At 36.9% G+C, this 5,094-nt stretch overlaps 1 protein-coding gene across 19 annotated transcripts in view; it reads left to right on the forward strand.

The window, feature by feature from the left end:
• Positions 1 to 5,094, forward strand: part of HMGCLL1 (3-hydroxymethyl-3-methylglutaryl-CoA lyase like 1) — a 79,808-nt gene that overhangs the window by 16,891 nt on the left and 57,823 nt on the right. Inside the window, exon 2 of one of the 19 annotated variants that reach the window (XM_035321092.1) lies at positions 3,689 to 3,845. The exons of 17 other annotated variants lie outside the window; for them this stretch is intronic. The gene's annotated coding sequence lies outside the window, so the exon portion shown is untranslated. Of the gene's footprint in view, positions 1 to 3,688; positions 3,857 to 5,094 lie in introns of those variants that run through there. One more of the 19 variants, XM_035321093.1, reaches the window with a different exon arrangement.

Here is a 5,094-nt window from a genome sequence, read left to right on the forward strand (position 1 = left end):
TATCCTATCCTATCCTATCCTATCCTATCCTATCCTATCCTATCCTACCCTATCCTACTCCTTTCAGAAATCCTTTAGGATAGGATAGTAATAAATAGATTATGCTTTGCTTTTTTAAATTTGTGACCATATGTCCATGAGTAGTGTAGTTAGTATGACTTGAACTTTCTACTTTTCTGTGAGAATATTATTCTTTATTCTCATGAACATTTTTCATGAACTCCAGAGCATTCCTTGATAATGTCATTTGTTATCTTTTGAACTGTCAGTTGAAAATTCTGCTCACTTGATATAATTCTTTTTATGAAAGATTAATTATCTAAACAAAAGGAACATTTTTTTCATATTGTTTGTTAATATTATCTGCATCTTCTATTAACTATTACAGTCCTCTTTATAAACTGGATTAAATCAAAGAACTGACCTCTCCACCAACATGAGCATTTCTAGTTTGGCTGATTTCCCCTGTGTTTAAAATTACATTTCTTTTGTTCTTGTATGAATGACTTGTATTTGGTTGTAAACAGCCTTGCAACAATGTAACAAGTGTACTAGCAGATTATATTAGAATTTCATAATTAGTGGAAATGACAGTAGAAATCTTAAAGCTATCACTTTGCAATAATGAATTCCCAGTCAGTTCAGATACGTTGCTGATACATCTAAATCACTGCTCTTTCATGAGCTCTCACAAGCCCTCTAATAAAAGTTATAAGCACATTCAAATTACATTTGAAGAGGTGGACTAATAGGTAAGCTTACTCCCCAGTACAAGAGAGACATAGGCAAACTGGATGGCATGCAGCAAAAGGCCATGAAGATAATTAACAGATCTGTTATATGAGGAGAGGTTGAAAGAGCTGCAATTGTTTAGCCCAGAGAAAAGAAGGCTCGGGGTGGTCTTATAGATGTGTATAACTACCTGATGGGGTGAAGTCAGGCTCTGCTCAGTGATGGGACAGGAGGCAGTGGGCACAAACTGAAGTGCAATAAATTCCATTTAAGAATCAGAAAAATATTATGTACTATGAAGGTGGTCAAACGCTGTTATACATTGCCTAGGGAAGCAGTGGACTCTGTATCCTTGGAGATACTCAAGACCTGACTGGACACAGTCATGGGCAACCTGCTTCAGTTGACACTGCTCTTATTGGTGCAGGGTGGGGGTGTTGTTGGTTGGATTGGACTACAGGATATATAGAGGTCCCCTCTGTCCTCAATAAGTCTTTGATTTGCTCCAGCTAAGTTAACTCTGCATACAACTCTGCTTAACAGAGCTTAATTCTGTAATGAATTACTTGGATTTTGTATTTTACTGCTCTTCAGTTGATTGAATTCTTTACTGAAGAAGGCAGCCCAGAACCATTTCTATTCATTAAGTGGCATGCTGCTGTTTTTTCTCCAACATCCCTAAGATTAGATTTATCATTTCATTTTTTTTTTCTTTTCTTTTCTTGAAAGCATGTTATTGACTCATTCAGTTTGCTAACCAGTTTAATATCCTAGTACTTCTCTACGGAATGGTTTAGTCAGGTACTGTCAATCTTCTATATTTCCTAAGGGTCACTTATTTTTTGGTCAAAATTGTCAAACTAGAGAAATAAGCATGATATAATTTGTAAAGGACAGACATAAAACAATTATTTTCATGAGCCAGTATTAGGTATGATAATGATAGTCCAAAGTGTCATGTCATATATTGCTTTTACTGCATTGTATTTGAGCAGGGGGGTTGGACTGGGTGACATCCAGAGATCCCTTCCAACCTCAACCATTCTGTGATTCTGTATTTATTTCTCCAGCATGTGAATGGAATTTGGACGTCCAGTCTTGTTGTATAAACAATCTGTAACTGCTTTGCCTGATATCTCTGTTCTGTCATTCAATTTGTGAGTATGCAATAATATCAAAAGAACAGTTTACTGAAAGTTTCTCATGGGCTTACGGTTATTTTTGTTAGTTATAGCCTCCTTCAAGCTACTGATCTTCCAGTGGTCAAGTCAGCAGTGTATGGTAGATGTTCTAGGATGCATCCTCTGTTTATCTTTGCTGAGGGATATTCATCAGGTGTGTCCCACTGTTTTCTGAATATCTGTATATATACTTTATATCTCATGGGTGAATCTCCTCCCCTTTTCCCCTAGTTAACTTAGGAATGAATATCTTTTATATGTCTTCCTGTAGTGTGAACTATATAAATAAGTTGCTGTAATATCGCTTCAATCATTATTTGATTTGTAGTAAGATTTTTATTTCTTCCTGTTTATTTTCTCAGTGTCTTGTAAAGTTTAGAAGATTGAGCATTGTTTTCTTTGTTCTTCCTCCAGCAACTGTACTTCTTATCTCATAGCCTTTTCCCAGTTTTGGGGTATTTATCCACGTCACTACACATGGAGTTATGATGACACCTCCCTGCTGGTTCTTGTTTAAAACCACTCTAAACCACTCTCCTGGGCATTTTTTAAATTTTATTTAATTTTATTTTTTTTTCCCAAAACGGACCTACCTTTTCTCAGTTGTCCTCTGTGGCAGAACACCACCTTGTGGAAAAGGAAAGCAGAGCTTTATCTTCGCTTGGTTAGAAAGACTGAAAAGAACCAAACCTCCAGATTAGTCACCCTTATTTTTGGGTTGTTTCAGTTTTGATCAGCTCTGGATGATATCTGCCAGTGCTATTAATTGCCATATAGATGAGCTGTGTGGAATGAAAGTCAGAAGGCTGAACGAAGCTCAGCGCCTTTACTAGAAGTTCTGAAGCAGTTACAGAGCTTAAAAAAGTGTGTTTATTTAATTTGATTACATTTATGGTTATGTAAAGAAGATTATACTGCTCTAATTAAGGGTTAATAGGACTTCTATTTATAACTCAGGGAAAATGTTTCCATACAGAAATTTGGCATAGTGTCTCAAGCTGAATAGTATGGCTTTCCTTTTTCTTTTTCACCCCCCCGGCCCCCCCCCCCCCCTTTTTTTTTTAGACTCTTTGGCTGCATTTTGTTTTGAGGGAGGCATTTTTTGTGGTTTTATATGCTTTTTGTTCTCCCTTGGCAAGGCTAGATACATGGAAAAAACAAATTTTCCAGGCTCTTAGTCTTTTATGCCAACTATTTCCTTTTTGATATTTCATACATTGTACTTTGTTAGTCATTACTTTTTAACAGAGCCAGTATATAATTCAATAAACAGTCACCTCTAAGTATCTGCCATAACTACTTTTTATACTTCATTACATGAGAATACTTAATTTAATATAATTAAGTATTATTTTTCTAAAACCAAACTGATTTGCCTGACATGTTTGGTGTTTAACTTAAATACTTGTATATTTCTGTAGGGTTCTACTTTTTTTGGATTCCCTTCATATACAAAAACTATTTAATGCCTTACTTGAATGTATCAATGTTTTCTGTCTCTTTGTTGGTTCTGAAAATCCTTCCCTTCTACCCATGGGGATGGTACATATTTAAAGCCCTCCAGTTAGAGTTAGGGGGACTCAGTGCCTCAATTCAGGAAGCTCAAGTCCTGGTTAAGGTCTAATGCCATCCAGATAGTAAACCTGAAGTGTTTAAACTCTGAATAAGCTCTTAAAGACTTCAGTCTGTTCTGTGGATTTGATGTTTGCCTTGTGAGTGCAGATGGCATTGAGCCTGGCACAGAAGGTGACTGGTGGCTCCTGTCACTTCTTCAGCTGTGTTTTAAGTTATGTCCAAACATTCTGTGACACTAATCAGAAGACTTAGCAAGAAAGCGGGGAGTCTCCTTTTCTGAGACCATTGCCAAGTGTGTAACTCCAGCTTCTTGGAAGAATGTCCTAACGGCTTGGTTACTGAATACTCACAGGACAGGTGAGACAAAGGTGAAGATGTACTCCTTTCCTCCTCTGATTCAGCTTGGGCTACAAAGTGTGAAAAATGCTAGAGTCACTTAGCAGAAGATGGAACATGTAGTCTTTTAGTCCCTGATTTATTTCTGAGTTTTATCCAATGATTATGTACTGTAAAATGCATACATATGATGCAGGGGACTGAATCTAAGTATCTGCATCCCTTTTACTTGCTTGTTATCTGAGCTTCAACAATACAAGACAAAAGAAATTAATTCGTTAAGCAGGGAAGAAGGATGGTGGGAGGAGGAATTGTGAGATGAGTAAGAAGCTGGCTGATGAGTAAATAAGCGAGAATGTTGAAAGCAGATTTATCAGACCAAAGGGACATTGCTGGTGGAAATCCTCAGGTCTCTTTTTCTAAAGGTTTTCTTCAAAAACACCAAAACAAATTTATTGAAATAATATATCCATCTGTTAAATAAGGTGATCACATCAGTCCAAAGGTTCTAATTGTGAAATATCAGGGTGGTAAGATCTACTGATAACAGAAAGATGGGAGACATTGTCACTATTGTTCTGGATGCCACACAGGAGGAAACAAGTGACCTTGAAAAAAGGAGCAGTAGAATACAGTAGATTAAATCAGATTAAATTGAATGCAAAACGAGGCTTTTCTGGACGAAGAGCCAAGATGTTTACTCTAAGCCATTAATTCTTCAGCTTGAAGAGTGTAAGGGTTTGTCTGTAGTGCTGTCTTGAATTTGCATTATGAGGCTGGCCCTTCTGAGAATCATCCTGTACGCTGTTGTCAGTGTTGTGGTCACCAACAGCGAATTTTAGTTGGGACTGACTAGTAAGCCGGAAGGCTACAGAGAAAGTCAGAGGATAAGAGCCCATGGCTGGAAGAGATTAAATGTGTGTAATATCACAGATTGAAAATAAAAATCAGTACTTGAATGCCTTTCTGCAATGCCTGTTCACACTGTTCTCTGTGAAATTCAAGGACTGTACATCTTGCCTTAAGTGGCCATGTGAAAGGCAACGACACTTGATACAGCTGTATGCGCTGTTCTGGGAAGACAGGTAAAGCTCTTCAATTTCAACAGAAGTTTTACCACAGTAGGAACTGAATAGGATTTACAGGATTTGGCCTAGGAATTGAACACGTTTGCCACCCTGAAGTTTTATGGATATTTTTCATGCTCTAAATTAAGCTTTGGTTCACATAATCTTTTTTTTTTTTTTTTTTTTTTTTTTTTTTTTTTTTA

The sequence above is a fragment of the Oxyura jamaicensis genome, chromosome 3 (assembly GCF_011077185.1).
Source record: "Oxyura jamaicensis isolate SHBP4307 breed ruddy duck chromosome 3, BPBGC_Ojam_1.0, whole genome shotgun sequence".
NCBI lineage: Eukaryota > Metazoa > Chordata > Aves > Anseriformes > Anatidae > Oxyura > Oxyura jamaicensis.